Source organism: Acipenser ruthenus, chromosome 1 (genome assembly GCF_902713425.1).
Source record: "Acipenser ruthenus chromosome 1, fAciRut3.2 maternal haplotype, whole genome shotgun sequence".
Taxonomy (NCBI): domain Eukaryota; kingdom Metazoa; phylum Chordata; class Actinopteri; order Acipenseriformes; family Acipenseridae; genus Acipenser; species Acipenser ruthenus.
In genome coordinates this window covers 31,270,112-31,297,333 of record NC_081189.1, presented here as the reverse complement: position 1 = coordinate 31,297,333, position 27,222 = coordinate 31,270,112, and the positions used below count along the sequence as shown (strand labels likewise).

The 27,222-nt window shown below is 35.7% G+C and overlaps 1 long non-coding RNA gene across 1 annotated transcript; it reads right to left on the bottom strand.

The window, feature by feature from the left end:
• Positions 1–14,765: 14,765 nt before the first annotated feature.
• LOC131740219 (uncharacterized) lies at positions 14,766–22,822 on the bottom strand. Its single transcript, XR_009330852.1, has 3 exons — positions 22,765–22,822; positions 15,688–15,724; positions 14,766–15,055 (listed from the first exon to the last, which is right to left on the bottom strand). It is a non-coding gene; the product is annotated as an uncharacterized LOC131740219 (long non-coding RNA).
• Positions 22,823–27,222: the final 4,400 nt, after the last annotated feature.

The following is a 27,222-nucleotide window of genomic DNA, read 5'->3' as shown; positions in this document are numbered from 1 at the left end:
CTGGCCAACCATCAGTCCTGCAATTCAGTCGTGTGCCTCTGTCAATCATTGTTTAAATGCCATTGCAACCCAATTAATTTCACTGAGGAACTTTTCTGTTTTAAACTCTGGTGTCCAGATGTGACAACCTACAGTACTGCATCACATATACACCAGATGATCACTGAGGAGGGGAGGGGGAAGTGCAAATGGTAACATGATAAAAATGACCTAGCTTTTTGATACGTCATCACTATTACATTATTTCCCATTACTAAAGCCTCGAGAAGGTGTTTTAAGTACTTGTCAGTGGTCCATGTATTAATTAGGGTCACTCAATCACATAAAAACTGACCACTAACTGAACCCAACTGAATCTTGCTTAGCATTATACACTTTTGAAACATAACTAGAACATGTCTTTGCTGTCTCAGAATGGCCAATACATTTGTATTTTTTTTATTTTTTTTAAATGCTGCATATATTTAACAATTACATGTTGTTTCAGTAGCTAAGATTTGGAGAGGGCTGTGTCACTACAGAACCTCCCTGTAAAGCAGCCATGGCTGAGAAAACATTGTAGAATCAATTATATTACACTTCTATTTCCATTCTGCCTTGTTATTCTCCTGCTTTCGTTTCTTATCACCTTATTTTTTTTATTTCTTATCCAATTTCTCTTTCATTTAAAATAATTTCTTATGATGATTTCCTATACTGAAACAGCAGTTTGTTTCTGTTTACAGTAGCCTTCCAGACCAGCAACTTTTGCTCGGTGTTGTTTACACAGAATGACAAGTCATGTGACATGTGACATGTAGAAATAGAGCAGGTCTATATATATATATATATATATATATATATATATATATATAATTAAGATAAATAGACGTGGGAAGCCCCGTGCTTCATCTCTGTAGCCTTGGCCACACATACAGTTGCTTGGACACGGCTTACTTCATAGTTGACTGTAATCTATGAGCCTCATTCCCCTCACAATTTATCAGAATTTATCACAATTTGCATATAAGTATAGTAAGAAATATACTGGAAGTAAGAAATTAACCCTGTGGCAGGGCGGAAGCACCTTGACAGCCCCGCTTGGGTGCGATATTGATTTGTATATTTGGTTAAACCCTTTGTTTTATTAATAAAAGTGTGCATCTGCACTTAAACTGCAACTTTTCGAACTCTGGGTCCACTTCCTGCCATCAGCCAGCGTTACGCCACAACGCTACCGTTTCACACCGTCCTTCAAGTTTTTTAAGGTCAAAGCTATGGTAAAAAGCTCAACTCTTGTTCACATTCATAATAAAATGCCCTTGACACTTCTGATTTTCAAAGAGGAGCCTTGCCTGTAGATCACAGCATTCCAGAGTTTTGAGGCCCCATCCCACAAATGTCTCCTAGTTCATTTCACACCTGTGGACATTTTAGTTTTTTCCCATAAGCATCTTTTCAGGAAAGTGAAATTAAAGCTCTAATGAGCAACCCATATATCAACAAATTCTGTCATTTTGTTATTTATTATTTGTTATTTGTTTATTTAGCAGACGCCTTTATCCAAGGCGACTTACAGAGACTAGGGTGTGTGAACTATGCATCAGCTGCAGAGTCACTTACAACTACGTCTCACCCGAAAGACAGAGCACAAGGAGGTTAAGTGAATTGCTCAGGGCCACACAATGAGTCAGTGGCTGAGATGGGATTTGAACTGGGGACCTCCTGGTTACAAGCCCTTTTCTTTAACCACTGGACCACACAGCCTCAGTCAACCTAAGCAGCGTTTCATTTTGGCATGGATGGAGTTTAAGTTGAACTTGATTTAAACACTTAATTGCTTGTTTTATTCCATGGACTTTTAAATCATTAATACAGACAGGGACAATTAAGAGACAAAATAACCTCTATTTTGATAGGGAACATATTTTCAAATGCACCCCTCTGATTAGCTAAGTAGACTCTTTGAAATCAATACACAGGGTAGGGGCAGAGTATGACTTGTTAAAAACCCCGGACACACACATCTTTTTAAACTTATTGCAAAATTTTTCACTTCCGCACAAGAAATTGATCTGCAATCTCACATAGTAGTCAGTTTGGAAAGCAGAAGAAATGCAATTTTTAAAAGGTAAATAAATTAATCTAATACCAAAATAATAGTGATTTTAACAAACAGCAGGATACTATACTCTGTATTATAAACATATCAAATAAATGCTTACAGCGTGTACATGCAGACTGAAAACATTAAATAAACTGCATTTGTGAGTCAACTGACAGCTTTTGGTCATGGGCCTTCAAAATTACAGTGTCTATCCTTAGAAAACCTTAGAGAACACAATCTGTTTCGCTTTTGGTTTTCCCCCAATACAAATGTATGCTTAACAAGATTTCCACCATGAATAACAAAGCAGTGTTCTGGGTGTAGAAGTGTCTGTTAGAAGAGGACATGCTGACAAAAAAGTTACCTTGGTTGAGTCCCATGCAATTAAAAAGAGTAATAAACAGAAGCTTTCAAAATTAAAGAAATGAATAACACAAGCCAATTTCCTTTAATCATCCCAATCTCAATCACCAACAGTCAATTTCCTCAAGTGCTTATACACATGGGACTAATTGAGTGCAACATTAAAATATGCCCCACTGGAAAACATTTTATATAACTACAAGAGGGCCAACATGTAAAGCAAATAAAATATACAATTAAAATTAGTCTTACCAGACTGTGGTAACAAAATGAAAAACCCATATTCTTCTGCAATTTCATCTCAGTTTACGGTTTGGATCCACAGATTGACGCCAAAGTATTCAGTTCTGCAGACAAACTGTAGCTGAAACTAGAACTTAAAGCAGAAACATAACAACTAATAAAAAAGGAAGAAAGTTCCAATATCCCTAAAGTAAATTAAGAGCAGTATTTTTACTTGATGGAGTCACATTGTTGGTTTAGACAATTATTGGGCTTGCATGAACTTGAATGTTGATTTGGCAGTGTTTCTTTAAAAAAATAAACACTTTTTTGTGATTAACATATTTTATTGAAATGTTTTTTGTTTTTTTTTTAAATCTCATTAGACACAATAGATTAGCAGAAATAGATTACCTGTTGAAAAATTGAAACTGGTATATTAAAGTTCCAAGTTAGAACCAAAGCACCAAATGTTACTGATTTGTCCTGTCTTCGTAAATTATTTGTGACTCCTAAGAAACATAAATTAAGATTTTGCTACAGGTGTTGGATCATGTCTATATTTACTTCGCTCTCTCCCAGCCAAGAAAAGCAGTGAAAAAGCAACCCACATCCAGAATGCAATAACTTTCATTTTTAGCAGTCCCATAGATTTCCTTCATCTTTTTGGTAACAAGTACAATCTGTGTAGTCCAATTCATTCACAAATCAGTCTGCCAAACGTCCTTAATATCATTAGTCCAAGGAATTCAATAACCAACAAGTAGAACAATAGACTGTATGCTTAAGTATCATAACATGATTAAATTAGCATCCAAGAGATAAATATCAAACTTACAAGCAAAAACCTTTTGTGCCAATTCATCACTAGATTAGCTTTTATAATATTCTAATTTCTGCGCAAAGTGTCAGAGAAAACGAATATGAAAACTTATTTTATTCCTAACAGTTATTGCCTTTTTTATCTAAATATACCCCCCAATTTTCTGGTGGTTTGACTGGCCACATTCTGAGTTTTTCCTCTAGCTTAAAACATTCCACACTTGCTTTTCATGAGACCAATAACAAGTGTTCTAAATTTAAAAATTCTAGATTGAATTACACTCCAATGAAGTCATTTTCCTCTAGAGGAAACAAGTGTTCAAATCCAAAAAGACTCCATATCCTTCCCTAATTATGCACTATCCTTTGTAAGGAATGCCACATTTTTCAGAATGTTTTTTGTTCCTTTAATTCTGTTGGTACAAATGTTGCTGGTAATACTTTGCCTTGGTCTTGATGCCTGTGTTGTTCCATGCACAATAATAATAATAATAATAATAATAATAATAATAATAATAATAATAATAATAATAAACAATTAAAAAACAAAAAACAATTAAAAAGGTCTAATTAAGCAAATTATTCAATTAAGGGTCTAATTAAGTAATTGAGAGCTCAATTGGAATGAAAACCAGCAGACACAGTGGGTCCCCAGGACCAGCATTGGGCAACCCTGGGGTAAGGCACATGACTTACAGTAAATCACAAGCTGCTTATGCAACACGTCTTGGTTACTAGGCCTAAATAAAAAAAGACATGTTGACCAGCCAAGGTATTTTGTCTGAATCCAGGATGATAGATAGATGATGATAGATAGATACACAAATTAAAATACTTTTTTTCAGACCTCAGGGTCCACTGCCTTCCCACCACCTCCTTTGTAACTATATCTCTCTTAACAGGGTTAAGGGTCCTCCATCATCTGGCCTTGGCTGACTGATGTTGGGGCAACTCCTGACAGACTAGATCCTAGGCCAAACTGTATAATCAATCTATGCTTCTTTAATCGATACATTTATCTGAAATGATCGCAAATACAATATCTCTCTAGGGTGAATAAACCTCTTAACTGTCTTTGTATCAGATAGTTTGGCTTGTATCAGATGAAAGTGATGTAACAGTAAGATTTACAACATTAAGGTAGTGTACAAAACATAAAACAAACTTAATAAACTGCTAACAAAATCACTGAAAAAGAAAAACAGCTTGAAAGGTTTAGGCCTATACCATGGTTAACTGAAGACAGATAAAACATCAACAAAACAGAAAAATACAAACACAGCACAGAAAACCTTCACAGACATTCACATAATTAAACAACACCTAACAACCATCGGCAAGCCCTGGCAAATTCATCAGATTTTCCCAATGGAGCTTGACCCAATCCTGGCTAATTTTATACAGTGAGTCTGCAAGAAAGAACCTAGTTCTCTCAAAAGCATAATTGGCCATCTAGACAGATAGTTTGCTCGCAGTAAGTATCACATTTTCCATGGAAATGGTATGCACAGTTCAGCATTAAACATGTACATATAGTTTAATTGTTATTTATCTATATATTATAAACAAAAATATTGAATGGAGTGGATATTGCGGTTTGGATATCAGCTTGTATCATACAGCATCCTATATGATATTCTATAAGTAACTTGAGTACCTAAAAGTTCACAGGATCCATACTGTTTTGTTTTTATCTGCTCTGAAATCAACACAACACCTCTTGTGTTTAGAAATATATCTCACTGTTGCTACGGTACAGTATACAGTTTATGTACAGTGGTTGTATTCTCCATGTGGAATTAACAGTTATTTAGTGAAAACTTTGTAAATTATCTTCTAACTATTTTGTCTCTGGTGTTCACAAGCAATTAATGAGCAATGTGTTGTCATATTCATAGCAAATGGAATTTGTGGTCTACCCTTTATTCTCCTAGAGGTTGATACTGTTTATTGGATGGATCAAGTGGCATTAAGTAGCTTGCAGTGCCCTGTGTCACTACCCTCCATGATATAAGCTTGAATACCTCTTATGCTCTTGTAGTCTAATTTGTAATGTGCTTAACAATTTCTGGGTCACAAGTTCGAACTCCATCTCCCTCACTTGGATAATAATCCCTTCAGGTTGCCTGTCTTGGAGGCTATAGATAACTTGAAGTCTCTATAGCATGTCTGGAGTATTACATTCTTAAAAAACACATACATGTATATCAGGGGAAAAGGAATCTTCTGTTCACTTGGATTTTGTGTGTTTTTCGAAAAAAGGAAAACAACATATAATGTTCTTAATGCAGTACAATTAAAAAATCTATTTAGCAGAAGGACATTTTTTAAATGCCCAGGAACTGAGCTGAAGACAAATGTTTTTTGCATGCACGGCTCATTTGAAGACATGCACTTTGAGGCCTTTTAAACTTCATTTGAATGATTTTTCAGCCTATTACCGTTTGTTATTGTGGCTCCCAGTTTCTTATGAGGCACTGAACATGCTGTGTGTTCAGTGAGTTGGTTATTCACTGTGAAAAAATGTTTTAATAGAGCATGAACAATTTAAAAATAGCATGCTACCAAGAGTAAATATATAAAGCTACTCATCTGTGAAGTCATACCCCACCCGTCACAGGTTATTTTTTGTGCACATGACATGCTGCCAAATATGCTTTGTATGCATCAGTGAGATATGTCAGTGATTCCTGGGTGTTAGTGAGGCCAACCTGGTGAGATATGTTATTCCACTGGTGATACGTCACTCTTTCTTTGGTAACCAGAAACAACAAATAATACAAAAAAGCTCTTTATAATCAGTTTAATATTTTTTATAACATAAATCTATTGTCAGGATCCTTCTTTTTTTGTTGGTATACACTACCCACCAACAAATATATGCAGCTTTACTGGAAGACAATATAATATAATGTATTCTTAGTGTCACCCTCCACAAGGCATTTAATTCTAATCGTACCACCATTACCACCACTTTTCACCAATACTTGTTGGAAGGTAGTGTACAGTTCATTCTGGTTCACATACATAACAAAATCTACACAAAGCTGAGACTTGCTTTTGGCATGAGGAATATTTTGATTTAAGGGTAGCTTTTAGTCAGGTGCATATCAGACTGTCTGTGTATATGTCTGGGGGAATTCTGCAAACATGCCTCTGTACAGAGCATTCAAGAAAGTTCCATCTGTCTCCAGCTATTACAGAGCTTTCCCCTCAGCAGTGTCCAAATTAAAGAAAAACTAGCTGTTTTACTATATATATATATATATATATATATATATATATATATATATATATATATATATATATATATATATATTGTAGACCTTTTTATTTAACATAATGTAATCAAAGAAACTACAAAATATCACAAAAGTCTACCAAAAGGCATAATAGTAGTACAGTATTTCATGTTAGATTTCGTCATCTTTTTTCATTTTTGTCAGATTTTCGTTAAGTGTATGGAAAACTACAAAGCAGTATGCAATTCAATATGTTAATGTAACATTATTCAGCAGGTTTCATTCAAGTTTACGAAGCAAAATTAGTTAATTCTATAGGATGATGCAACATTTTTGGCCGTAGCTGTACAATTAAGGTGCATAGTGTAGTATACTTTATATAGTGTTCAGAACAGAACACCTCGTGGTTAATGCCACTATAAGCATACAGTATGTGTAACTTTCACAAATCTTCCGTAAGTGGCAGTAGATTGTGAAAAAAAACTACCCCAGTGTAATAGCAAACTGCTTTCTTTTGATATATATTTTTTTTTTTGCGCAAGTTATCCAAGTTATCTAACTACCAAGGAATGTATGCTGAAAACTTGTATAAAACGTCTTTTTCTTAGTCACATCTTAAAACAACCAATTTATTTAGATTTGTGAATTATCATGCTTAATCATCATAGTGCACAGAACTAATTTCTTTCTGATTCACCAGTTGACACATGGTGCAACACGTAATTCAAAGAATGAACACTTATGCGTTACAAAAAGAAAAATCCTTACATATCACTAGAATTTGCTTAGCTTCAGTACATGTTTCGCGACTCACTTTAGCATTGTGCAGTTCAACTTTTTATTTATAATATATTTGATCTCCGTTTAGAAGATCTTGGACATATAGGATACAGTTTAAAAAAAACTACCCTGTTTTCAGAATCCTTGCATATCTACCACCTTAGAAACATGTTGGAAAACCCATAAAAAACTACAATATAAACTTTCCCCATCTCTCCTTTCCCCTATTTGGTGCAACCTGGACTTGGTAATTGCAGATAAACCATTCTTATTTAATCCATGGAAAGAGGAGGGCATTACCCATCTTAAGCAGCTCTATGAAAACAATGGCCTTCTTTCATTCAGTCAGCTGACTGAGAGGTTTTCCCTTCCAGAGAGCTGCTTTCTTCAATACTCTCAAATAAGACATGCATTACAATTTAAACTTAATACTCACCCGGTTAGCTTACTACTTTCCCCTCTCACTGGGGAGAGGGGAAACTGTGAAGTGCAATAGATGGTGATATCTGTATTCCAACACATAAGTAGAATGGAGCTCTCAATATAAATGGCAGTGAAGATTTCTGGAAAGGAATTTGCATCCAGACCTTCTCACTCTCATACAACCCCAAAAAAGGTACTTCAGAGGACTCATTACACTGGCAGGAGATTGTTCCTGATGGGACTCTCTAATACTGAGGCATGTCTACATTGTGAAGAAGGGGTTCCAGACAATTATCTACATGCACTTTGGTCATGTCCACCCATTCAACAATTTTGGTGTAAGATTCTGAAGGCTATATCAGACATTATGGGCTTGAGTGTTCCTTATTCTCGAGCTGTGTGTTTTATTGGAGACCTCTCTGTTGTTGAGCTTCCCACCCATAAGTCAAAGTTTCTGCTTCTTTCCCTTACGATAGCAAAGAAGGTTATATTACAAAACTGGAAAAATAGGACCAACTTGTCATTTATACACTGGCTTAATTTAATGACTGAACATGCATCACTTGAAAGACTCACAACGAGAATTAACAATAAAAACACTGAATTTCACCTGGTCTGGGACCCATTCTTCACATTCCTAGATTTAAAAAAAAAAAAAAAAAAAAAAAAAAAAGATCTGCCCCATCATACTCATTTTCAACCACTGTCTGTTGTAATGATCAGTACCCAATGTAACAGCTCAGCTATGATCTGTTAAGACACCTTCAACAGCCTTCTCTTATTTAATTCATTTCTCTTCTACCGCTTCTCTTTTTATCATTTGTTTTCTTTTCTATAACGAATCTGTTATTTTGTATTTTATTCTACTCGTTTTGTTTTGTTTTTTGTTTTTTTGTTTTGTTTTGTATGTGCTTGTTTGATTTTATATTGTATTGTTATTTTTTTTTTAAATAAAGGAATATATATATAGTAAAGGCCAGCCATTATGTTGGTTCTCACCAATTGGCCATACGTATATGTTATGTTTTCTGAAGAGTCTCTTACTGCTGACTCCAAAAGCTAATCCTGAATTACTGCTTTATATCTGAACTCCCACTTTTCTGAAACCAAGGAAAACATACTTGAAGTTATTGACTGGCAGTGATTGTAATAGGAGTTAACAGATTCTTGCTCTGACAAGATAGCAAAAATTGAGAAGCTTTGATATTTTGACACATGTAAATATGTACTTACATTGCCAAACAACTATCAGAACACTACAGAATGTCAGGGTATTTTACAGAAGATCTTTCAGTAAAGCAAACAAAGTAATTTGAATGAATGTTCAATAAACTACAGTATAGAGAGAGAGAGAGAGAGAGAGAGAGAGAGAGAGAGAGAGAGAGAGAGAGAGAGAGAGAGAGACATTCTTTTTTTCCATTGGGTAAACTCCTCTCACAGAATATGTCAATAAAGAGGTTGTGATACCATTTATGCAGATCCATTAAATCATATTGCCTCTGACGCAGGAGTTGACCAGAACTGGGAGCAGCATTTTCTTTGATAGGGTAAACCTCCTGCAGTAGTGGGTTTGACAGCAGGGATTTGTGGACGGTGAGTCATTCCAGGTGGGATGGCAAAGCAATGACACATCCATAGTCGGATCTACACTTGAACAGTGTGCAAAAATCAGTGTGAGAATAGATAAGGTTGTGATAAAGGGCATCTGATCTAATCTCCCTCTCCCGACTGTGAGTCTGCTAGTCACACTGTGTCCCTGTGTCATGGCTTTATTAATGTATGCCTGCACACCAATCCAAAAATTACATTTCGTAATGAGGGGAAATGAAAAAGTTTTAGAAGTTGTGAGGTGAAACTGTTTTCAGCACAGAGAATCTGCCATGGATGAGATTTATTGATTGCAATTGCAAATGGTTTAGTGAACTGTGATGTGCGCTCAGGGCCCGATTACTGTGATGGGCGCTCAGGGCCCAAGTGAATAATATATTTGGCCAGAGGCCTCGTCCGTGGGTGTGCTGGGGGAAGAGCCCAGCATCTCCAGCCTGACCACGCATCCCGTGGAACTAAAAACAAACCGCTCAGCACAGGTAAGGAAAAAAAAAACACTCATATATTTTAATTTTTTGTAGGGGGAAACCTCAGGGAATCCATGGCTGAGGGTAGCCCTTCCTCCAGTGGTCAACTCCTATTTCGGCTTCCCAGCACCTGACTGAGCGGCCGAAACAAAAGAAGAAACATGAGAGAATAACACACAGAGCTTTTATGCGCTTGCTGATGATGTGTTGGTTAGGGCCAGATTCTTCTGCAGAAAAGCAACCGAGTTTACAATTCTGATGTTTCTTACAGTGTCTGTATATAGGTGAGAAAACAATGTGATTGTCATGGCTCATGTGCATTGCGAGGCACACAATCGCTTCATTCAAGCCAGCAAAACCACAGCACATTCTATAAAGTGGATCCTACAGCTGTATGTCTCTCTCTCTCTCTCTCTCTCTCTCTCTCTCTCTCTCTCTCTCTCTCTCTCTCTATATATATATATATATATATATATATATATATACACACATAAAGATAGATAGATATTAGGGGTTTAAATCTTGACATTGTCTATTGATCGAATATCATCTGATCTACACAATTGATTAATTGATTAATCACACCTGTTTGCTAGTGATATGAAATTGTAAATAATATTATTATTATTTATTTCTTAGCAGACGCCCTTATCCAGGGCGACTTACAATTGTTACAAGATATCACATTAACTTAGTTTTGAATGGCTGTTTGTGGTGTTTTATGGGTTGGGACACTCTTTTTAATTTGAACATTTCATTAGAAGGGGAGGGAGAGAACTACAAATGGATGGTTTTCTTTTTCTTTTTAATCAGTGGTGCTGAGGATGGGTTAAAAAGTGTATATAGCTTTAAAAAATAAAAAAAGAGAAAAAGAGTGAAGATGTGTGTCTGATGTGTGCTATGTATTTAGCAAAGCGGTGGTTCAGGCAGGGAATTTACTTTTAAAATTGCAAACATCAAACATACTAGACGCCTCCATTGCCAGAACATTTGTCAGTTAAATGGCAAGCATCTAATTTGTCATTCGATAAACAATACCTCAATCCATTTGTTCCTGTTATCAAAGTTTGCCTCCTTCTCCTCAGCCTCCACCTGTTTTTTGGCTTTGTTTAAGGGGGAGGGATTTCCTGCTTCCCTGTCCATGGCTTCCCTACAGTCACCCTCTCCTCTATCAGCAAACTACATTATTATTTATTATTATTATTTATTTCTTTGCAGACGCCCTTATCCAGGGCGACTTACAATTGCTACAAGATATCACATTATTTTTACACACAATTACCCATTTATACAGTTGGGTTTTTACTGGAGCAATCTAGGTAAAGTACCTTGCTCAAGGGTACAGCAGCAGTGTCCCCCACCTGGGATTGAACCCACGACCCTCCGGTCAAGAGTCCAGAGCCCTAACCACTACTCCACACTGCTGCCCCCCAAATTAATAAATAGCTCATAACTGAAACTGTACATTAATTCTGACTGGTTATCATTATTCTTTAAAGGGCATAAGCTGAGTTAAATAATGACCATTTTCGCTGACAGAAACACATTTATGTAAATTGTCAGAATGCCAGTATATTAGAAATATAACATGAGAGGGAGCTCTGCCATCATGAATTTTATAAGCTGCGTTTTCTGTCTGTGAAATATGATCTTCTTGTGGTTATCCTACAGCATGTCATAAATGCATTAACACTCAGATAATCTCCAGCAGTGTTAACCTCAGTTTACTCAATAAGCCTATCTATAAGAGAAGGCTAGTTGTGACGGGTGGATGACGGTGTAATACTTTGTTCGAATTCAATGACCATTTATATAACTGGGCTGGCTCCTGTAAAGGAAAGATTATTTAGATTATCCAGTTAAATAATCACACACCTCATTATGCAAATCACTGAAAGTATACGTGAAGTACCTGATTACTCATGTTTGCTGTGTTCCTTGCGTGCCAGTGCTTTTGTGGGTGATTACTGTTTTTTTGTTGTTTTTTTTCTTTACACCTTCCTGGCTCTGAATGAACACTGTTAAGACTTTATAAACAGTCACACATCTGAGGCACTTGCTAAATGGTTATTTTTCTGCCATGCAAAAGCTGTACAGGCCTGTACTGAAACCACTTCATCGTCCAGTTGGCAGCACTGAGCTTGGGTAATCACAGCTATCATTCTCCTAATTATCAATCAAGGTGACCACTGTAATCAATCCAAGAGTAGCATCCTAAAATGCAAAACAAATGTCCCTTCTAACACCATGGTAACAGAAACAATACTTGGAGCAGACATGCAACTTTATTTATTCAACCAAAAACCCGAAAAAGTACTGTGCTTGTCATCTATGTATTTTTATTATTTTGTTTGGTACCTAAAACGTTTTTTAAAACAGAAGGCATTGTTATTGGTGATTTACAAAGAAGCCTCACTAATATACAGTATTTTTTTATTATTATTATTATTATTACAAAGTGAGATCAATATCAAATAAAGCTCCAGTTGATTTTATCCTATCTGATAGTGTTTTTGACATTGGAAAGTATGTGAGAAACAAAATCGACTAGTTGTAAACCTACCAAACACCTAATTACTCTGTACTCTGTACCTAATTGCTGTAAACAGCACTGGAGGTGCACAGTAAGGGTCACATATACCAAGAATTTGACATTTCTTGTTGCATCTTGTTAACTCCTTATTTTGGAGGTGACAAGTGTGTTCGTTATTAGTGTGTTGTGTGGAATCTATGTAATTTGCCACCATTGCTGTTTTGCCTGCCAGTATGGCGCTGGGGTCACATGAATGCAACCCCTCAATAGGCTTCAATTTTTTTTCACTCAGTTTGCATTTACCCTTATGTGTTTATTACTCACACCATTCTCATCCTTGACCTAATTGAATAGGTATGCTAATTTTTGTGCATTTGAATGAATGACAAACCAAATACAATCATAATGAGTTCCAAACATACCAAAATTAAAAAAATAACCCACCTGCTAAACAAATGCCTGCAGTAGATTTTTGTTTTTTTTCATTTAAAGGCACTGGTGACAAGCCATGTATTATATCGTGCATGGTGCTTGTCCTTTCTCTTCTTGTAGAATGCTGATAGCTTAGCATTTAGCTGAAAAATCACTACCATTAAGCATAGACCAGTTTTATACAAGTATTCTCTGTACAATTGAACCCCTTATTTCTTTATAAAAACATGACAGAATAGCAAGTGAGAAACACAGCATTTTCCCAGTCTGTGAAACTAAATGGTCCCAAAATCGACATCATTTTTGCCATGCACTTAACTCAGAACCTCCTATACTTACGTACATTCTATTTTGTTTAATGTAGTGATTTTGCCAGTGCTGCTGTGGAAGGGCCATGGTTACTGGGTAGTGGAAGCCCTCAGGGAGGGTTGCACTTAGCATAGGTGAATGTAAACAAGAATACACTTTTTTGAAGGTGCAAATAATGAATAATGAAATTTAATCATAATTTTACCTGGTGAAAACACTTAAACACATTTAACAATGAACATGTTTCTTTATGTTTTAATTAGGAAACTGCTCTGTGGTACACATTCATTAAAATATTAGCAAACCTCTTCATCATTCCAAGTTTATTGCATTAGGATGTGTGTTAGAGCTGACTAATCATGACTGGACTCACCATGGGTGCAGTTTAACTGCAAGAGAAGAGCGTAGGCACTTCTGAGAGGGGGCTAAATGAAAGGGCTCCTGACGTAAGGGATGCATTTTGACCACTAGACCTGCTTGAATTTGGGCTTAAAAAAAACTCCCCCTTGCTCTGGGGTTTGGTTAAAACAATCTCCAGTCTCCAGGATATCAGTGTCAGACTCCCAGGTTCCCTTCAAAATTGTAATTATTGATGGAATTATTATATGATACATCATGCACAAAATGCCCTCCTGTGCTTATACGATGGGAGAAATTAATTTGCTATTGGGAAGATATAGATATAGATATGTCTATTATTGTTTTACTGCACGTGTAATATAACTGTTCGGTTCACAGCAGTAAACGACTGACAGAGATTGTATCAAGAAGTAACGACATTTTGGACACAAGGATAGATTTGATTTAATGACTTTATAGTTATCTGAGTTGTGAATATGATACTGTGCAGGTATCAAATAGAAAGGGGTTGAAGACAATTTCAAATAAAAGCTGACCGTGTGAAGAAAGCTCCACGAAAGGACCTAAAAAAATGGCAACCAAGAAGGCTGTGGCTCAGTCTTATTTTATCGGAGAGTACAATAAGAGAATAGGTGGAGTTTACCTCTTTGATCAGAATCATGGAAAGTACTGTGTAAAGATCCACAGTAAAAAAAAATGGTACTGGTCAATTGTCATATTCCAAGAGCCAGAGCTGTTTGTCCCAGAAGAATCCACAAAAAATATATTTTTCAATCTATTTGATTTTCATATTTTAAACATATTCACATATTATTATTATTATTATTATTTATTTCTTAGCAGACGCCCTTATCCAGGGCGACTTACAATTGTTACAACATATCACATTATACATTATTTCACATTTTACAGATATCACATTATTTTTACATACAATTACCCATTTATACAGTTGGGTTATTACTGGAGCAATCTAGGTAAAGTACCTTGCTCAAGGGTACAACAGCAGTGTCCCCTACTGGGGATTGAACCAACAACCCTCCGGTCAAGAGTCCAGAGCCCTAACCACTACTCCACACTGCTGCCCTACATATTCAGAAAAGGGTATCATAAAAAGGTACAGGTAAACAACTACAACATATTTTTGACCCCAGAAAGGACTATCGTATGATATAGCATATGTTAAAATGGTAGGCTATTGTTATTCGTTATTTCAAATTCGATAATTCACATATCTGGTTAAGTCCAGCCATGTTGACAGTAAATTGACAATACTTTACAAGCTGCCGTCTGCTGGATGTCAAAGGGAAGCCCTGCAGGTGTCCACTTGAGCTCAGGAGGTGTCTGTGCAGTAGTGTCCGATGTGGCACAATGAGGAGAAACAGTCGCTGATGGTTTAGAGTGCTCCCTATGGAATACCCAATGGAGATCATCAATTTGGCATAGACAGGATACAAACTAGCGCTCACCTGACTGTATGACTCACCCTACACACCACACAGTCATGCCTTTACCAGGTGAGCCAATCAGATTTCTGATTAACGATGGATTACTGTATTACCAGATGTTTTAAAATGAAAATTAATGTATGCAAAAACAAGTGTTTCTTTCAATATTACATATTTGAGAGCTATATAGTGAATGAAAGTGTATGACAGGTAAGATTTATGAAATTATTTTTTAGCAACTAACTTCATTCACTGAGCTGTTATGTAGTTAAACATTACCTTCTGATGTACATTTACTAATGCCAATGATCAAAATGAAATAATAATAATAATTGTGATAATAACTTTATAAAGGCATGTCATGAAATGTGGTTTCACGCTATCTGAGAATCTTTGATTTTTGTGTAGGAAGTGTAATGCTAAATTCCCAGTTCAGTCTATTTCACCTCTGGTATTTGAACAGCCTACAAACAGGAAACTTTCTCAAAAAGGTTTTGTTAAACATACATATATATAAATAATCACTTTAGAGAACCCTTTTTGTGCTGTGAGGGAATCTTAATATCAACATTGAACAAATATTTATGCTTACCATCCAGTAGAACGCTCTGGTTAAATGTGCTGTAAACCTGGATGAGACACAATTAGGGAAGTAACATTGAAACGTGTCTGCAACATCATTCTAAAACCTTACATTGTAAACACCCGTTTTAATTATTAGCATTTCTCCTCCTTAATTACTATAAAATGACCCCCACTTAGAAGTTTGTTGTTTCTTCAGCAATAATAGTGTGACAATCATAGTGTGCTACCTCTATTTTCATTGTAAGACATGTCAAAGAGATAGATCTAGAGGGAAACAGATAGTAAATCCTGAGTAGAATACCTCCTGACTATCTGAGGTGACTTTTCTTACATTCTTATGTCTCCAGTAGTTCACTAAGGTACGAGGGCTAGGCCTTGAAGATTACAGATTAAAACAAGAATTTGTAATTCAATACAGAACAAAATAGGAGGCAAATTGTACAGTAGGGTAGCAGTGTGGAGTAGTGGTTAGGGCTCTGGACTCTTGACCAGAGGGTGGTGGGTTCAATCCCAGGTGGGGGACACTGCTGCTGTACCCTTGAGCAAGGTACTTTACCTGTATAAATACCCAACTGTATAAATGGGTAAAAATAATGTGTAAAAAATAATGTAATTATATGTAAAATAATGTGATATCTTGTAACAATTGTAAGTCGCCCTGGATAAGGGCATCTGCTAAGAAATAAATAATAATAATACAGTAGCCATGTAAGAAGTCTAGCTGCCCAAATTTGAACATGCTGTAGCTTAGCAACAGAGACTTGTCAATGGCCAGTATAAGGGAATTGCAGGAATCAGGCCAATATGACACCAGAGCAAATATTGTCATCTACTGTACTGGTCACTCACCAGTGAGATAAGCAGCAGAAATGTTGATGCTAGAAACACCTGCATCCTAATCATAAACTTTTATCACACTTTTACCCCAAATCTTTAACCTAATCGTAACTTTAACGTCACTATCAGATTACAAAATTGTATGTACATGATCCATGGCGAACCAGAGAAACAATGGCAAAAAAAATCTTCTCTTTTTATTTTCATACTATGTTAGGAAATATAAGTCCAGATTCCATTCTCTTCTGTAGAACACACACATTAACTTTTGAACAAAGCTGTATTAATGCAAGAAATGGAAGCGAAACTGTAGATTATAATGTGTTACGCATGACAAAACACATGTCAGAATTTGGTTTTACATTTATTAAAGCAGTGATAACCAACAGTTTATTTTTTAAAGTTGAGAGAGTTAATTATTATTCATTTTAACATTAGGGATGAGATTATTCTCATAAATAAAAGCTTCAGTACTGTTGGTTCTACTATCTGCCTCATTAAACTGCCACTAAGTTTAGCGAACACAGCCACTCAAAACACAACATTTTGGATTCCTGATGCATTTATATGACTAATTTAGTGCGTACTACAGTGGGTGAAATAAATGCCTTATGTCAGTAACTTTAGCTCACTTCCACCCATGTAACTTATGCTAAGTGTCATTAACTCATAGGCTAACCAATTAACTGATATGACTGGAAATCGGTACCAATTAAAACAAAAAGAACACAGAAAGACATGTATTTTGTAAGAATAAAATAAAACCAATAACAATACACAGTGCAATAGCACACGTTAGATGCACAAGTAGAAGCGACTTTTATTATGAACCCAACTGACATCCAGTTGTCATGGTCAACTGTTCACTCTTCTTAACAGAGCATCATCTTTTTAATGGGTGCAGAGAGGATGGCTAGAGTCTGCACAGTATAATCCTGATGTGATTTCTGGCATGCCCTGAAGCATCTTCCACCCCTCTCTAAAGCGTGAGGCGCCTTAAGCGAGCCTGCACTAACAGAGCTCACTGTAGTTTTACTTCATATAGGATAAATAGGGGAATACGGGTTCAACTCTTTAGCTACTGATGTCCACATTTTTTGAACCCATAGTTTTTCAACTGAAGAACTGAAAACACGGTACAGCATTAGATTATGTGTTGTTTTTCTGGCTTGTTATGTGTTTATGACATTTTGTTTCTACCAACTTTTTTCACAGTCATGTTTTAGTTATGCATGTTTGTGTTCTATGCTATACATAAAGTGCTGCCCCAACCACACAACTAATCTTCTTTGTTAACCATCACTTTCAAGATTTTACATGTCACTTTAAACAAAGGATGCATTTATGAAGGCCTGCCTAGCATTTGCAGATGATTTGCTTGATTATATAGTAGAAACACACCCACTAAAGTTACCAACCCAGGAATAAACAACTAAGACATTTGATTTTGGGGCTTGTGATTAGTCTAAAATATTTTTTTTATTTGGTTTACAAATGCAAATGGTGTTTTTTTCTTTCGGACAAAACAAAGTTCTACTGATGATTTGGAGTAAATAGCTTTGAGAATTTAGCCCTTTCTTACTCAGAAACAAACTTATCAGGTGTTAGTTCTGTGTAACTGACACCGCGAAACTGAATTTTATTGGATCCCCCAAGCTTTTACATACAACTCGAGAAAAACTTTTTTATTTTTGTATTTATTTTTTTATTTAGAAAGCCCTACTCCATTCTAAATTAACAAAGTGATCACTGCAAACACTGATCAAACAAATCTTACCAAACTGTTTAAAAGTGGGGTATGATGTTGCATCCACAACTGTACTACATATGGCTAACATGTGAAAGAGTAAAATGTTACCAGAAACTTACTTTTTACATTTTATTTGTTTAACCAGAATTAGAGAGTTGGTAATTTCACAACAGTTAGAGGTTACTCAGGCTATGCAAAAATATGAATAAAACATATTATTTGATAAACAGACCCGTTACAATACTATATATTTCATTTCCAGTCTTCCAGTCTGTCACTTGTATATATCATGTCTGGCATAAAACCACATATGTATATGTTTTTATCATTTTTTCAAAAGTTTTGGCTGATAAAGAAAACAGTTATACGGAATTGTTTTCTTTATTCATGGAAATATTTATTCATTACAAGTAAATTAACTAACACAGTGTAACAAATTAAGTCTGGGTTTGAATTAACTCATTGATAGGTTCAGTCACAACACTTTAGTGAGTTACTTGTCATTAAAGTTTTTTTTCTATGGATTAGAAATGGATTCTAAAACTGTTCCATGACTATCAAAATGGATTTTATCCATTAAAAAGCATTATCACTAAAACTGTGAATTGGGCTCACAATATACCAGTGGGGCTAAAAATGCTGTGCAACCCTCGGATTAGCAAACAGTAACCCTCCAACTGCCATAGAAAAGTTGCTGTGGTACTATAATCTTTGTATTTGTTGTAGTTTGAAAGCACTCTAACTGTCTAGCTGTAGCCAAGTTCCAGGTGCAGCAGTTAATCTATAGTGTTGTGTTTTAAATTATTCCATAACCTGAAATAACATAAAAGTGAATAACTAAAAGATCCTCAGCAAAAGAGGTGCAGTAATTGTGTTAATACAGCTAAACATAATTGATCAGCAGGTCAGGTCATTGGCTTTTATAGGGTGTCTGGTTTAAGTATTTTCAAATACTATTTTGCAAACCTAAATATATATGTTGACTGACGACTGAGTAAAAGTTGTGTGAATAGAGGCCATCATGAACCCTTTATATGTTCAAGTAATATATATAATAGACTTTTTGGACAGTTGGTACTCTCAGAACACCATGCTATCTGGATTTCTCAACATCTATTACTATTTTATACATTTCCATTGACTTTTGATCAATTCATATCCCAGATTAACCAATTATCGATCAAGTTTATGCTATAATTAAAATACAATTCAAATACAATATACGGAAAAAACTCTCCAAATTGCTTTCTCTGATGTACTGTATAAAATTGCTTGCTGCTCTGGCAGCTTCTGCATTAAACTTGCTCCAGATTACATAAACCAGCAGAAGTACTCAATCACAGAGTTTACATGATCGCGAAACTTTCCCAAAGGTCGGGAAGAATGGCAGTGATCCAGTTTACATAGTGTATAAAAGTCAGATAACAAGGACCAGCCAGGATTTTTGGAGGAGAGATGTAAATGCTGGTGCCAAAGGGTGGTCACATTTCTATAAGTCTGACATAGCACTAAAGTCAGATAAAAGCTATTTGTAAATCAGAATAAATGATAAAAAAAATAAACCATTGCATTGTTTGCCCATGAGATAAACATGGGTTCTGGGATTTAAAGTCAGGGAGGTATGCGGTGTCCAACGAAGATGCAAATCAAAGCGAAGGTTTGGAAGTTTAACAAAGCAGAGCTTACCTTTGTTTTGTTTGATATTCTTATTTTTAATATATCACTTTGAATACATTCGTTAGGCTCGTAGATGCAATTTTAGCATGACAATTATTTTAAGCATCTCGCCTCAGAAATTGTAAACAAAATAACCCCCTCAAACATGGCTGTACAATCATTCTTGCTTTGACGTGATGTTTCGCTGTCCCCAACAGAGCCACGGAGGTCACATGCAAATTGACCCGTTAGAGATCAGATGGGCGTGCACAAAACAGATAGACATATGAGCTAAACATTCATTCTGTCATGTAAAGGCTTTCTGCAGCGCCCATGTCTAAAATAGTCATTGTTTACATACTAAATCTGTATATTATACTAATGTATTTGAACTATTCTGTTTGATATGTGCAAATAATTTGATGGTGAGGCCTACCGGAGCTGAGGCCTGCCTGCACTTTAAGTTATACTGTATGCCACACCAAGAGCACAAATGTATGTTTTAAATTGTAGCCCCAACCTGTAGGATAAATGCAATATACAGCACTTTACATTACAAGTAATGGTAATTTTAGAGCTTAGTAGGGTTCCGGTACTATATTTTATATGCACAATATCTTTTGTCAGATCATTATTTTTTTATTTTTTTATTTTAATTTGGAATACATTAGATATGATATAAACAATAATACCTATTTCTTGAAATTTACACATATGCTTGGAGAAGAGATGTTTGATGTCTTGAAAGCTAGTGGCTGTATATCACAGTAAATCAAAAACACTGTATCAGCTCTTCAGGTCTATTATTATTGTTTTAATTAAATAACCTTTAATTATTTGCCTTATACAGAGATAGAATCCCAGCAATGCACAGACTATGCCAGAAGTCACTCTCATGTCCAGGGGAATGTTGTAGAAACCATGGTTTTTATTAATATAACATTACACCTAGGATTGATGCAGGAGTTAGATAGTTCAACGTTTGATGGAAGCAGTGAATGACAGGGGTAGCTACAGCTTGCACGGTAATTCTGGTTTGTGATAAGTTTAAAAATCTTAAACAAGCTTTCCTGAATGAGCGTGTCCCCAAGTTGCACATCCAGTTAAAGTGCTGGCGCTGGGAGTGCAGGATGAGTCATACAGCTTGGACGACGCCAGCTCGCGTCCGGGCTGTGCAAAGAGGTTGAACTTTGCTGGGGACTCTCAGAGTGGATAAAAAGCAGGGCTGATCTCTGTTGTCCGGGATCGGTAGCCCACCCGCCTCTGCTCTGGATTGCTCGGTGTAAAAGCGATTCTGGCTTTAGGCTTGTGAGATCGGAGGACGTTCACACGCCCTCAGAACGTTTGTGCTGTGTGGGGACTCGCTGCGGTGAGGAGAAAAAACATAATTGGACATTCCAAATTGTGCGAAAATAAATACAAATAATAATTGGTCACTCTAAATGAAAAAAAAAAAATTAAAAATAAAATGGATCAGAGATTTCCTTTAACCTTTAATACATAAATACAGTATTCATATATTTTACCTTTTTTCTGCTTGATGGAAGAAAATCTCTGTTCTAGTACATAACACACCCTCTGAATGCTGTCTGTCAATGTAAACTAAGTCTGCTTCCTCGCTGTCCTATACGTTCAATCTATCTATTTAAATTTAGCATAGCAAATACAGTTTAAAAAAAATCGAGAATAGTGTTTGTTGTCAGCAGCTATACAGTAACCACAACAGCAAAAACTGGATGCAGTCTGATTACTTCGGTTCGGGACATTTAAAAGCACGTGACGGGCCTTACCAGATGTTAAAGCCCTCTTCTTTGGGTTTAATTGTAATATTGCACAGTGTATACTAGAAAGTTGCTTCTTGTCTTTGTTTAAAATTGAAACTTGCTCAATTTTTTTTTTTAATTGAAGTGGGGCTGCCCACCTTAGAAATCAGGGAGCTTTTGAGCGTCACATGATGTTACCAAATTCTGCAAAAATCTTAGCCATGGAATATCATGACAGGAGGCATAGAAAACATGGTTCAGATTAAAAAACTCATAATTGTAGAATCGATGTCTTTGACATAAATCTATGTAATGTGCACCCCATCAGTATGTATTACAAATACATATTGTATGCTGGCCTAAAAAGAGCTGATCATTAGCCTGTCTGCATTCAGACCTGAACGTGAGCTCAGTGGCTGCATTTGGCAGTGTCAGCTCAAACGTGAATCATATTTAGAGATGGCTGGTCAGGCATTACAAAACAGGGATTACTGCTCCTTAGTATACCGTCTATAATAATAATAACAAAATATTGTTATTGCTCGACGTACATCTCACATCTGTGGTTTTAAAACTGTTGTTTGTCTTTGCATCCAAACTATAATTATTTGGGTTTGTTGGTTCAATTTATTCTTAACCTACTCATTAACTTATTAGTAATATGGTCAGTTGATCAAAAAAACATATACATGTACCAAAATATGGAGCAGGTCTGTGGAAATTTGCCCCTTACAATCATCCATTTCTTATACAGTATATGTGGGTTTTTTTTAATTTTGCTGATGTGCTGACTGGTGTGGTGTTATACCAGGCCAGAAGGCAGTGCTGGAAGTATGATTTTTGGGGTACAATTTAAAAGACTAGGTAAAGGTTATTCTTCTTCTATAAATTGCAGTCTTATAGTTGTTCAGTATGTCGACTTTAGTTAATAAGTCTATTAAAGTTGGATTCTCTGATATCAGTTTTTCAAAATGAATTCTGTTACACAAGGTTGCATTCGCAGGCAACACTGAAATAAACAACACTGGCCTCCAGATTTCACATCTGTTCTGAAAAAGAAGGGACTACATGTTCTTACCTTGTACAGTATGTCTGTTGTGGCCTGTGTATATTGTATATTGCTCGTGGAAGCCATGTCCCTGTATGACAGATGTGATAACCTCATACCAGTAAAGCTAATATCTAAGTGAAGACGTCATCTATATTGTTGATGCTGTCCTCTTAGGCTGTCATCATCTCTAGATAATTATAATAGGGATTAGACATGCATGGTTTGCGCCACTGCAGGCAACTGTAAGACTATAATGAGATCATTTAAAGGTCTTGAACATTCGTTACACTGTGGAAATAGTGCATGGGTCATTACTTTATTGGGGTCACTAAATCTTTTTGCACACATCCTTAAATTCGCTGTAACATGATAATTAATGCTTAAGGGGCAAGCTATTAATGTTGCTAACTTTTCTGATAAGAACTGCATAAAATCTGGGATTTTTATAACATTCTCACTTATACTGTTGCCTCTTGTGTACTACTATTTGCAAATGTATTTATGAACATAATTGTTTTTATATTTTTGTGTGTGTCCTTTTGACATAGTTACACTGGGAAATTGTTCAGCATCTCCATTTTGATTTCTGATATTAACATAATAATCATTTAACATACGAGGTAGTTATCAGCAGTTTACTTTCAATCTATAGCACTCTCTTTGAAATATCACTCGATTCTGAGTGTAAAAAAGGAAAAGAACCAAAGATCTTGAATGAACGAAAAGGCAGGCCATGATACTGTTGCTAGTGCTAATCCGAGGTAATAAAATGGATTAAAAACCTTGATCATGCTTTTCATGATTCACACCTTACACTGAATTGGCAAACAGTAAAATCTCTGATGGGACCAACTAAGCTCTCAAAAAACATGGAACCGCTCAAAGTGCAATGCAATGGTTTTGTTGTTTTTATATCCGTTATTATTTTAGATTTTTAAAGGGAACACAACAGCATCTTGGTAGGAAAGTGAAGATGTCATATGAGTGTTCATCAAATACTGTATGGTACTGCAACTTCTACCACATGGTGTGCTGAACCTATAGGACTCCAAAGCACAATATGTGCAGAGGTTCCCTTTGGAATGATATGCACATCATTACATTACAGGAGCAAGTGAGCAGCGTGTATTCATAAACATTTTCTGAATTCAGAAATGCACACTGTTTTGAGGAGAATCCAAATATTTCCCCTTCTTTAAACATTTCCAGGCACATAAAACGTTGCAACATAGATTTCCAACTTATTACTCAATATTTATGGGGCTTCATCAAAACCTCTTATTCAGGTCAATACCTTGAAGACATTCAGCAAAGGATGTAGATCAAATTATCCATCCGTCTGGAAATTGAACTTAATGGCCATAAAGAATCTCATTGAAAAACAACAGCCTGCAAACTCCTGTTTGCTCAACCATTCCAAACTAAATATGCTTTCAACTTACTTTCCAGAAACTTCAATTCATATTTTTAAAACCAACAGCTCTGCAAATCTGGTTTCCAAGCCCAGGATGTTATTTGGCTGAAGTACACAGCAACAATCAGACTCATATTGAAGTCTAAAATATCAATAATGTATATGTATCTGTGGGTTTATTGTATTAGAATTGTATTAAAACACAATTTCCTCCATTTTCAGAAAATGTCAAACAAATTATCTAAAAGGAAATATTAGCTCTGGAACTGTTTCTTTGTTGTTACAGAAGAAAGTCGTTTTTTTTTTTTTTGTTAACATCACATTTTTATTTGTTCTTCAGGATTAACATACAGTATATTATATATCCCCTCCCACTTCCCCACTCCCCCGGCAACCTGTCAACTTCCCTGGACCAATAGATATAGCAAAGCAAAAACAAGTGAAAAAATACAGTACAACCAGAGCACATAGAGCTCATTCAAACTGTTGCAGGGTCCAACAGCAAGGACACTTTAGCTGCTGCTTCCCCCCATGTTACCAGCGTGGATAATTTGTCTTTATTTATTCAGGCTGTAGAAAGTTCCAACAGAATAATCTCTTTAAAATTAAACAGCCATTGTCGCAAAGGTAACTGGTGAGGGGGAGCCAGCGTTGCACTATCATTTTTATTTGCTGCAAACAGGGACCATCACGCCCGTGGGTCACGTTATCATTCTAGAAGAAACTTTATCTTGAGTGACTCAGGCTCTCTACTAGTTCCTCAGTAAAATTCCTAATTGAAAAGAAATCATTGACTATTAAAATACTGATGACAAAACACATTGACAGACAATTCACTTTACCCGATCCCGATGGGGTCGTATTTCGGCTTGGGGTCCTAATATATATATATATATATATATATATATATATATATATATATATATATATAATCTTAACAGCAAGAACCAATTTTTTCAATGGAAATTAACCTTATTAGAACAATCACTTTTACAGGATCGACCCGGGTACAACGATCTCAGTAATGTTTAAATGTTGATCAATGTGAAGTAATCTTCATAAAAGTACTATATATTGATGGAACACGTTATAAGGCGGTACAGTCATGGCTCCCATTTGCCCCATAATGTCATTACAGTAACACTAGTAGTCTTGTTATAAGGCAGAAAACAAATAGCATGGTCTCTTAACTAGGGCTCCCGACTACAGTGTTATAAATCTATAGATCTATCTATCTATCTATCTATCTATCTATCTATCTATCTATCTATCTATCTATATATAGTTTATGTATAATAATATCCATGTATATGGACACAGGCACATTGTTAGTAATTTCAGTGGGGTCCTAATGTTTATTTTTGCAATACATTTTAATTTGTTATTAAAACAGTACTAAAAATCTAAGTTTTCAAATTTGACAAATAAATAATTTAAATTAATATTATTATTTTTACCTAAGTGCTCCATTGGAGTCCTTTCAAATATATGCTTTTAAGAATGTTAATGGTGAATGGCCAGTGCTGCAAGATTGGTGGTTTTCCAGCCAAATTACCATAAAATTGTGTAATAATTTGGGTCATATAGGGTACAGTATTTTTTCATTGAATCTAGCCCTTTTACTTTTATCTAACAAACAGCGTTGGGAGAGTTTGCATTTGAAATGATATTATAGCCTTCCATCCAAATTCTAACAAGGCCAAAATCTAAGACCATGATTCAAGTTGATAAGACTTAAAAGTCCACATGTTCTGGTGCAGAAAGGATCCTCCTGTGGTCCTGTTTGAAGCTATCCAAGGTAAATCGCTGCATATTAAACTTTTAAGCAGAAAGCATATGAAGCGGTCTGTGAGGTTTAACCTAGTTAGTGCTGAGCCTGAACACAAATTTGGATTCAGATTTATAACAAATGTTGCCTATACAAGTATCTGGATACAATTTATAAAGCATTTTCAGCACTGAGTGGGTCCCTGTAGTGCACAGAGGCAGGGAGTTCAGAGTGACTGGACTGAGATGCGAGTTGTAATAAGTATTAAATAATTGTTTCAGAAGCAGCATTGTTTCAGTTAGTCTTTTGTAAAGGTTCAATTCATATTTATTTGTATTTATTCTCATTTAATACAACAGCACTAGCACTACATAAGACTGATCTTTTCAGGACATTCTTCTGAGAAAAAGACACATGACATGCACAATATGTTGGTTAATTGTGTGGTAATTGTATGATTTATCAACAGCATTTGTTAAACACTGACTTATAAAAAATGTGTACACAAAAATGGTGTTGTCTTAGTAATAGTGTGATGTATATTAAAAAGGAATCTTGTTTTGCCCTCATCTACAGACAGACAGACACAGATTTGTGCTTCACTTTATGAGAACATTCAACTGTAAAAGACATTGCATCAAACATCAATGACAAAACCCAACACTTGAATTGAAATAACAACTGTCAAACAGACAAAGCTCAGTACTCAAACTGAATTAATATATGCCAAACTCAAAATACTCAACACAATAATTGAATTAACATATGTGAAATTTTCAAAGCTCAGTGGCCACTGATATGTGAGGCACTGGCTTTCACAATTACACTTTTGTTACTTTCTCTCATACCAGTTTATTTTACAAGCATTCAGTCCCTTTTTATTAACAGTGTCTTCTCAAAACAAAAGACCAGAAAAATCCTGGTGCAGCATGTCATATCTTGAAAACATTAATATGTAAATATACATTTCCATGTACATGTTTCAATACCTTTTCCTGTGTTTGTCCTGTGAAATGATAGCAAGAACTTGACAAGAATCCTTTAAATGTGTATAGAATGCTAACCTATTTAGAATGTAGTATGAACATCATACAGGATCATATTTTACTATAAAATTGAACATGTATTAATATATGAATTGATAACCTTGTTTGTTTAAAAATCAATGCTAATTCTTAGATAGACTTGTTAATGTGCGTTGTCCTATGTTGCTAACTGTGCAAAAGATATTTTGCATGGTTTCCAAGCCCTACACAGGCTGAGAGGCATGGGTTTCGGTGGCCTTTCTCTTTATTAACAGATC